We start from the raw sequence: 10,715 nt of genomic DNA, 5'->3' as shown, positions 1-10,715 counted from the left end.
CCAACCCTCCCAGTTTTTTCTTGTAGAATATACTAATCTGTGCCAACTCTTACCTTCTCACTTTGACCTCTGCTCACACCCTTTTCTGAAGAGGTAATAACTCTAGTTTTGATAGACTCTTGAGGATTATGTGAATATACCATTTTTTTCATTTGTGAATTGCTGTACTGTTACGGTACTTGCTTGTGTCTGGACTATAGTGCACTTATTTGGTTTTTATTTGTCTTTTTATTATTATTTGGGTAGGCCATTTGTTAATTTAATAGTTTTTTTCTGTTTGTATGTATGGTTTGTTTTAATTATTATTTGTGTCTATTTCAGCAGCATATTGGTCCATATTTGTTACAGGATTGATGCCTAACAATCTATTGACCTATTTAACAATAATTGGTGTATCCATGAAAGTAGTACTGTATACTTGAAACTGTTAAGGTACAAGTTGGTCAAAATGATTTGAAAAAGAAAAAGAAAGAAGAAAAAAAGGTATGAATATTTGTGCTAAGTTAGCAAATATGCTGCTTTAAAAAGGGGGACAACAGCATTTTGTTTTGTATATTGAAACATTTTCATGTTGCTTGTAGGACTAATGACAGTGTTACACCTACCTATACACTGCCAATTAGTGCATATAGGTCCACGTCTCCCATTCATTCTCTGGGCACTTCTGTTGATCTAACACTAAAAGTCGACGTTTTTAATTTTTTCCACATTTAGTAACTTCAACAACGTCACAAAGTATTACCTTACAACATTTTGCTGCTACTGTGTAATGTTATTTTGCTTGCCATAAATTCTCTCTCGACTTTCTACCAGACAAAAATACTGATCCGTGGATTGCTTTGCTTTGCTATTTTTCCTCTTGCTTTTCTTTGTTTTGTTTGTTTTGTTATTTTTGCTGTGGAACTAAGAATGTGAAAGCTGTCAAAGGGTGTTCAATTTTTAACGAATCACTTTCTAGTTTGGTAATTGAAACCATTGTGATTCATTCCAAAGTAACAGAAGGCTATTTGTATGAAAGAAAAAGGCTTGTGAACAAAGAAAGCTAAGCTGTTGTACATATTCGTAGTTGGCTGTGCATGGTACAAATTTATTAATATGAAGAAATGCAAAAATGTATTGCTTTTGGTATTTCCTATTCTGAGATGAGCAAGTAGCATGTAATGCAACTGTTTGACAGGTTAAATCAATTCATGCTTAGTTATTGTTTCAAACGATGAAATCAAGTAACATTTCCTCTTATGCTTATTATTGTACAGGTGTTTTTTCTTTTGTTGTGTTCAAAAGTTTTAACGCAAAAATGTCCGTTTTTAATTCTCCGTGTGAGCTTTTTAAATGTCCTTATTTGGATTTTTAATATTTCAAACATTTTACTTTAAATCCTGAAGACACTTTTCGATTGTGTTTCTTAAGAGACATCCTGGCCTCTCAAGGTGCAATTCTGCCATTGTACAAACATGAGCGACTGTCCTGATCCCAAAGGCTTATCTCCACACTGGCTCTTTGCCTTTTTGCCCCGCTCTGTGGCCCTAGCATCGAAAGACTGAACTGTCAGCTAGCATCATGTGCTAAGATGCTAGCAGCAGACAGGAGACGCTTCCCCCCCCCCCCCCCCCCCCACAACCAAGGACTGGTAAAAAGCTAACAAACCAACAAAAAGGATGGTCCAAACAATATAGTAACTGTACATAGTTATTGCAACTGCACAGCAGCCAAAAAGAGAAAAAAAAAAAAGAACTTTTTAAAAAAAAATGGATGGATTGTGTCATGTTTATGAGGACAGCCTTCAAAAGGCTGAAAATTGGAAATTGTTTTTCTGGATGTCAAAAGGGATTTTCACGGCGCAATCATATCCTACACAATATGTACTCTTCAACATCTGGGGTTACATAGGAAATGCACCCTGAGGTTTTAATAAGAAGAAGCCCCTATGGCTAAAACTTTAAATAAACTAAACCAAAAATGTTATTGATGTTTTATATATAGAGAGTAGTCGCATTAGTTTTTGTTACTGTAACGTTTGAGGTCTCAACTGTACCGCACCGCGGTAATAACATGGTTTTGAAACCTTTTTTTTATTTTGTCACAGACCTGTTGTCATAGTTGAAATGACGTTTATTGTAGATGGTATTTGAACAACTTCTGGAAATAGTTCATCAAGTATGTTTGTTGCTCATTGTTGTGATACATTAAAAACTGTATCTGCAAACCACGACGGATCCACCAGATAGTCTTTACTTATTGTTTCATGTTATGGCAGCATTAGAAAACGTGTAGTTTATCCCATTTTGACCTGAGATGAGATTCTAAACAATGTCTTCTACATCCTGACAGTTTTCTGAAAAAGCTTTGTTTCTATGTCAGTCGTTCTTCGGTTTTTCAAAGATGGCAGACCTACTGTACAAGCTCGTATAGCGCGCCACGAGCTTGTAGATCTCCTATTTTTCAATAGCTGAAGCATAACGAAAAAGGGTTATATATACTGTGCATATACAGTATATATATATATATACTGTGTGTGCGTGCATGAACTCACGCACAGCATCCTTGCGGTAACAAGATGACTCGCCCCGTTTCTGTTTTCCTCCCAGAATTCTCCCCAGTGAGGGGTGGGAGAGGCTGGACAGCAGACGGCTGGACTTTGAATTTCTCTAACTATAAACTTTCATGACAGCAGACATAGCCTAAGTACAAATATAATTTATGAAAAGCTACTACAGTGAAGTCTGTTCACAGAAGTTGTTGTAGGATATGTGGGGGATTATCTGACGAGGTACCATTTGAGTGGGCAAAACCTTATACATATACTAAATAATACTAAATTGTTTATAGGGTCAAATAATACAGCCTTTCCACAGGAGTATCTTTTTATAGTATCGCACCGGGGCGAGTCATCCAGTATTCATCCTTGCAGTGCATATTTGCTGAGGGACTCATTTCGTGGCCTGCCACGTTGGACTTCTGCCTCGTCGCTATTAGGCTATTTGTGGTAATCTGGTTCTGAGCAGACACGGCGGATTATGCTGGAAGTGTGTGGTGATAACTAATATCTGCAGAACACCATCAGGTGCTGTCGTGCTCCTCCCGTTACGGGGGGAAAACATCTGCAGAACATCAAAATGGTTGACCCATCCATCCAGCGCTGCATGCATTAAGCACATGTCCTTGAATCGCTGCCGTATACGGCAGTGGTGGACAGAGTACTCGAGTAAATAATACTCAAGTACAAATTACTTGCGGTACAATTTCCCAAGTTTCCAAAATAGTAGATATTTCACTATAGGCCTATTTGAAATGGGCCTAAAAGTAGTTGTAGTAGTTCACTTATACACATGCCATGAACTGTTTTATTCTTGTTTTGTCTTTCGCATGTTATAGTTTTGTGCCTTCCTATAGGCAGTGGAGTCTAAAGTATAATATTTCTGTTTACAATGTAGTGGAGTGAAAGTCATCAGCTTGCAACAAAAAAAAGGATTTAAGTACAGTACAGTAAGTAAATGTAGTTAGTTACTGTCCACCACTGCCTATACTGTAAGGTGCACTGCTATTTGATGCTGGTATCGTCGAGTATTAACGGGGCCGTCCGTCGTCTTTCCACCACATCTGTCGAGCAGCTCTCCAAACACTGTCAATCCACAAATTACATGAAATCTAAAGGCATGATCTGTTCTCTGGGTCAACATTGTTTCCATGCAGCCACCCATGGGGTTAGATTTGTTTTACAGTATCTAGACAGACTGAATTAGATTATGCATTTCCACTTTGGAGATGTCTGGTATTAAACTGTTAAATAAGAATTGAATTAAAAATAAATGTATATTTATGTTAAACCCAATAACAAATTAACCCTGGCTTCCTGATTGTGGGGCACATTTCCAACATTTTTGTCAAACTTTATGACAAATAGCTTGTAGATTGACTTTTTTTTGCCATTTATTTATTTCTTTGTAGCAATCGTTTTTTCCGCAATTTCCGCAATTATTCAAAAAATTCAAAAAACGATGCGCTATAACCCATCGTTTTTTCCGCAATTTTCCGCAATTTTCCACAATTCCTCTGCAATACTCCTCAATTTTTCCGCAATTTCCGCAATTTCGCAATTTTCTAAAAAATTCAAAAAACGATGGGCTATAACCGATCGTTTTTTCCACAAATTTCTTTGTTGGAAGAAAAGTAGATTTATACTATTTGGTAAGTGGTTAAGGAACACCCCCATCCCCCCCATTCTTTTTTGTTACAAATCAAACCCTTCCACACATGAGATGTACTATAACAAATAATTCACTGGCGTTCACGCGAGCGTGGGCCAGATTCAATTACAGCACTGGCAATCAGTTTTATGTGCCTCATCACAGGTTTTACAGGTGTAAATCAGTGGGTGAAATTCATTTTCGTGCAAGCTCCATCATTTATTTGATGAGAGGAAAAAAAAGGCAGCCTTTCGGCCGTGGTCAGACGAGCATGTTTATTTCTACAGTATATGTACTGTCAATCGATCGTGAATGAATGAGCACTATATTATAAAAAATCTTCTTGGTGGGGCCGCGGCCCACAGGTTAAGAACCACGTGGTTTTTAATGGAAATGGATGTTTTGCGCAGTCGGCCTCTCAAAATTCTATTAAAGGCAAAAAAAAAGAACGCTCACTGATGTCACACAGACGGCGGTGACCTTTAAGATCTGGGGGTCACCCCTGTGCTGTCACATTAAAAAATTGCACATCAGGAAAAGGCGTGACACAATACATCACGTCCCCTGCCAGCGGGACGTGTCCGTCGCTGGGGCCAGGGTCACGGAGAAAGTCCACATTCACAAGTCGTTAAATCCACCTAATGAAATTTCTACGAGGCGGCGAGAAAGAAGGGTAAGATGAGGATCTTTTCGCTCCGCCACAACCAGAGTGGCCCTTTATTGTTTGGCGCCACACACACACATGCGCGTGCACGTGCATACACGCACACTCGTTTGTATGACTATACTTGTGAGGACGTAAAACATGTTAGGGTGACTTAATTCGCCAAAAAATACCATACATCTGCAAGCTTGTGGATCGGCTATATTCCAAAATAGAGAAAACTTGAAACAGCAATAACCCCAACCTCAATCATTCCCTAATTGCAAGAGCCTAACAATAAAACATATTTCTTTGTTCGTTACCATAACAACTACTTCTCTTGAGAGGACCCCGGAAAATTGTCCTGACAATGTCTATTTCTCAAAATATTTTCCGCAATTTCGCAATAAAATAAAAAAAATCAAAAAACGATGGGCTATAACCAATCGTTTTTTCCGCAATTTCCGCAATTTCACAATTTTTTAAAAATTTCAAAATTTCCGCAATTCCGCAATTTCCGCAATTTTTCAAAAAATAAAAAAAACTATGGCCTATAACCCATCGTTTTTTCCGTGGGGGGACATATGGCCCTCACAAGCATAGTAATACAAGTGCACACACACACACGTCAGCCTGCGTGCTGGCTAACCGCTGTGACACGAAAAGCCCCCCGAAAAACAGCTTTTTCCTCCCACCCCTGCCCCCCCCCCCCCTTTCCCCCAGCCTGACTTCACCCCTCGCCCTTGACGAATGTGCTCAGCACACACAGGGTGCAACTATTCTGCTGAATGCTCCCTTCCTGTTGTTCTCCCCCTAAAGCGCAGCCAGGCAGTTGTTGAGGTAGGGTCCCCCCCCCGCACCCTTCCCACCCCTCCTGCCATATTATGGGATTGAATTGCGTTTGACCTTTTGGAGGAGAACAATGGCTGAAGGCATTTCATTTTTCTGGCCTTCTCAGCACCGAGAAGAAGTGAGTGCAGGTCCCCTCCTCCTCCATGTGTGTTCACTGTGGTCTACTGCCAGCTATTCACAAGTGGAGTGTCAGTCTCTGTGTGTGTGTGTGTGTGTGTGTGTGTGTGTGTGTGTGTGTGTGTGTGTGTGTGGTATAGTGTACACACGTGTGTGCGCTGCATGGGGTTGTCATTCATATCCATTGAGTTTACCGTTTCTGTGTGTGTGTGTGTGTGTGTGTGTGTGTGTGTGTGGCTGGGTGTGCGTGAGTGCATGCGTGTGTGTGTGTGTGTGTGTGTGTGTGTGTGTGTGTGCGACGTGCGTGCGTGCATGTGAAACGCTATACCTCAAAACGTTAAAAAAAGTAACACGAAATAGAAAAGCTTCCTGCGTGACCTTGTTCCAGAGGCCACCCAGTTCCACCATGAGGCCAAACGCAGTGTGTCTTGTGAAGTATAGAAGGGAGGTAGTTTGTCCTGTCGCCTGCATGCATGCGGCTCTGCAGACACCAGGCTGAGGCTGCACTAGAAGAACACAACAACGCCTCTTGCCCTGAATACACAGTAAAAGGTTTACTGTAAAATTCTAAATGGCCTTTTTCTACATCCCCATACATCACTCATGACCAGAAGGTTTCCAACCCCCGCCCGCTGCACTGCACAGCACAGCAGAGCCTCCTAGCCATGGCTTCACCATGGTTGAGACAGCACAGATCTCAGATCTGTCTGTGAATAGCCTGTGGCCAATGGATTTTCTCTGGATAATACAATGTTTGGTACAGAGAGAGAGCAGGGATTAGTCCAGACGGATACGTCCACCACCACCACCCCCTCCCCCCCACATGCCCAATCTAATTAGACTGGAATCAGTTTAAGATGAAAGCAAGCCCCGGCATCAGCGCACTAAATACTGGAATTAGTATTCCCCGCATGGGAATTTAATGACGGAGACTGAAAATCCAATCACATTCACTCCCCAGTTTAGCCCCCTCATGCATCGAGGCCCCGGCCAATGACGACGGGACGAAAAAGAACAACAACAATGATTCGTCTGTCAATAGATATTGACCGACATCACATCTGAGGCCAGCATGCGTATTGGCGTTGCTATGTTGTCATCATTTAACAGGGATAAACAGCTTATAATCAGATATTAAGGCAGTCTGTTTCTGATGCCATGGCCAGCCTTTTAGCTTTTCAAGACAGCCCACGACAGAGTTTGATGAAGACGGTGAAGGTTAGCGCAACGTGTTTGTGTAGATGTGATGTATATAGGCTTCATGAGTGACTATACTAATAGTACTCAACTGACCTGAACATTATGGCCCGGTCTGGCCCAAGGCCAAGCCCAGCCCGACTAATTAGCATACATTTTATGCCCGACCCGACCCTAAAACCTCGGGACGGTCGGGTTTGGGCATGCAGAATTTAGTGTGAGTAAAAGTGAAATGCCAATCAGCACCATCTTCATAATAGATAAATACATAAACAGAATGATTTTTGTTTTAGTTTTTATTATTATACAAACATTCAATATATATATATTTTTTTTTTCTTGGCCGAGAACCCAACCCGAGGCCCGGGTTGGGTTCGGCCAGAAGTCAAGAACTATAGTAGGCCTACTACCCAAAATATAGCCCTGTATTTTTTGATTTTGTTTCTTTATAGTTTATTCGTCACAAAGAAATTTAACTGAAACCTTGATTCCACACCCTATAACAATGACAAATCATCAGTGTTAACTGAATCTTTTCCTAATTGTATAACTCTCCCAGCTAGCTAGCAAAACAACAGCCCATCTGCAAGCTCACAACAACACATGAGAGCATTCCTGCTTGCAATGAAAGTCTGAAAACTGTATAATTGTGTCTCTTGTCGTGCGTTTATTCTCTCCTGTTCGCCGTTCCAGTACACACATGAAGCACTTATAATATAGCAAAACCGTATATGTTTGCAGCCAACATTCATATAAAACATGCTCACCAGTCTCTTGACTTTATCTTGCCCTTATTATTATTATTCCCCTAGCTTAGTGTAGGCAGGCAGTCAAGGGAACTCTATTTTAAAACCGAGTAAAACACGAGCCATATTTCAGAGTCGGGGGGCGCTTGATTAACGGCGTACACCGGAAATAGCTGCAGCACCACCTGTGCTCCGTTCAGGCTCCCACAATCCTCCCACACCTGCGATCCATCCACCAAAGCCCCCGCTACACCTGAGGAATCACGGAAACCGCCGTCCCATGTGCACAAATACTGAACATGAAATCACATTATTTATTGCTGCTCTGTATTTAGAGGCATGCAGCACAGTGGAACCTGTTGTTTTTTCTCCTGTTAACAGGTGTAAATGTGACTGTAGCTGCTAGGCTATACAGAAAGTACTACTAGGCCTATACACTGACAACACTCACCCATGCATCCAGCCATGGAGCATTATGTTTTCTTTCTGGTGGTTGTTGTTGTTTGTTCCCAATTATTTGAGAGAGAGAGAGAGAGAGAGAGAGAGAGAGAGAGAGAGAGAGAGAGAGAGAGAGAGAGAGAGAGAGAGAGAGAGAGAGAGAGAGAGAGAGAGAGAGAGAGAGAGTGTGTGTGTGTGTTTGTTTGTTTATTTATGGGTTTCCTGTTTGAAAGAAAATGAAACATACTGGGTGATAACAAGATAATATATCGGTTAAAATGTGGTTGAATATTTAACTCCCGAAATGTATAGTGTACGGAAATTATGTTTTGTGTAATAATACAACTTCATTTATATTTATAATATTGTGTAGTTAAACCAAGGTGATTCATTTTCTGTTGACAAGGTTTGACCACAGGGGGAGCTGTGGGGGAAAAGCATGTTGGCAATAGTTTCAGGAAGTGAGGTACCAGGAACAGCTATTGTCATTATATATGTACAATGTTGTGAGTGTCTTGTAAGCCTGTGCGGGCTGCTGGGCATGTTATGATGTAGGTCAGGACACTGTAATACAAACTCTATCTATCTGTTAAAGTACAGGAAGGGAGGTGGCCAGCCGGGCCTTCCATTTTAGGTATCAAAAGAGTGTTTGGTGGTGGTTTGAGATCTGGAAGAAGAAAAGTTTGGTCAAGGAACATTTCTGAGGGTTTATCTCTGAATCCCTTCAGAGCTTTTGGACAAAGGGGAACCTCAACCTGCTGTGGCCTCCTGACTTGAAGGTAATTAAAGTGATGTACTTTTTTTTCTCCCCTTTTCTGAGAAATGCATTGCATTTTTATGTGACTTGAATTGTTCATTGATTTTTTTTTTTGTAAATGGAAGATCTACAATTCTTGGTTTGATTCATTTTTGATTACTTTTGGGATAACATTTTTGATATACTCATTGGAATTGGATACTGTACATTGATTGTGATTTGTGTTAGCCAGATTATAAATAGACCTTTTTCACAGCAGCCATTTTGACTTGAAATTGGCCCAGTATAGGGTAAACACAGGTGCTACCAATTAATACCAAATAAGATGGTGTTCCATTCAAGTCAAACAGAGTCAGGGTCACCCTGACAGGGTGCTGCTGTTGTGCATGTGTTGTTGTTGGCTCTCTGGAAGGACTCGGCTACACTAAATGGAATGGAACCTTAAAGCTACATTATCGTTGTGGACCTGGTGGGGCAGAAACCGTGTAGGTCCATATTTCAACTATTTATGTTTTGTTATAAATGCATGCCCTATACTGCCCTGATACAAGAGTGTTCTACAGAAGTAGTGAAAACAGCAGGTCAACAAGCTCTCAATGCTTCGCTTGTAGATTGGTTTTTGACATACAAAGTTTGGTATGGTTTTTGACATACAAAGTTTGGTATGGTTTTTGACATACAAAGTTTGGTATGGTTTTTGACATACAAAGTTTGGTATGGTTTTTGACATACAAAGTTTGGTATGGTTTTTGACATACAAAGTTTCCACCCGGCAGCAATGATCATTGTATGCCAACATGAAGTTTAAAGGGATAGTTTGCCCCCAAAATGAGTAATTTTTCCCTATCAATTACTGCATGCACTGAGTGCACTCACCCCATGGTGATTTGACTTATATGGATATATTTAGTTTTTGTTGCATTCCTGCTATAGGGAACAAGTGGAGATATCTTAGTAAACACACATTTTCCGCCAGAACTTTCAAATTGATAGGAAATATAGAGACATACACATCACATGAAAACGTTCATATATGCTTTTGGTCACCTATAATCACTTGATTTTCTACTGTTTGTGTTTTTATCTGTGTGTTCTTATTGTCCTTTTTGATGCTAGTTTTTCACTGTTTATTCTGTGATAATGGCTGCCTGCTGTTGTTATAGTTGTTTTATTTTTGTACTATTGTAAAGCACCCTGTGCACTCGTGCTGAGAAGGGTGCTATATAAATAAAGGTCATTCATTCATTCATTCATTCATCGCTACAACTTTTTTAATATCACCGCGAAGAGTCGCAACCCGGGAGGGGATGGGAGTGATCTATTGCTGTGTATATGGCATATACAGTAGTATAACATTACATCAAATGTATGTAATATCACAGTCATTCTTCGGGCTACAGTTATATCAGATATTTGGTCACTAGATATGTTGCAAAATTCACGAGCAAACAATATACGATCTACACCTTGCCTCATGTGGTTTTGTAATGAGTTGGATAGTAGTAGGATGTCACGGCTAGCCCCTGTTGCCCGGCCTACCAGTGCCTGAGTTGTGTGTCTGTGCATTCTCGTGTCTGTATATACGTAGGCTGCATGGGCATTGGGATTTTGGTGCATTTTCTCTCTGTCCTTTTCCTTTCTTGGGGCGACGCTTTCCTTTAGTGTCTTTATAATGTGCCCTGTGAAGGGTGATTCCTGCAGTCACACTGGCTTTTCTACACATTGACAAACTAACACATTGTCACTGTTGCGGAAACCTTACATGTCCAAATCAAAAT

General features: G+C 40.6%; 1 protein-coding gene across 2 annotated transcripts in view; it reads left to right on the top strand.

Annotated features, from left to right (window-relative positions):
* The window catches only part of zfhx4 (zinc finger homeobox 4), a 133,303-nt gene extending 131,080 nt beyond the window's left edge, over positions 1-2,223 (top strand). For both annotated transcript variants that reach the window (XM_080793507.1, XM_080793508.1), the window contains exon 13: positions 1-2,223. This exon is cut by the window's left edge and continues 2,335 nt beyond it. The gene's annotated coding sequence lies outside the window, so the exon portion shown is untranslated.
* The last annotated feature ends 8,492 nt before the right edge of the window (positions 2,224-10,715 follow it).

This window comes from Protomyctophum bolini (assembly GCF_963924005.1).
Source record: "Protomyctophum bolini genome assembly, chromosome: 21".
In the NCBI taxonomy this organism is placed as follows: Eukaryota; Metazoa; Chordata; class Actinopteri; order Myctophiformes; family Myctophidae; genus Protomyctophum; species Protomyctophum bolini.
Note: the sequence above shows the minus strand (reverse complement) of the source record. Positions and strands in the feature narration are given on the sequence as shown.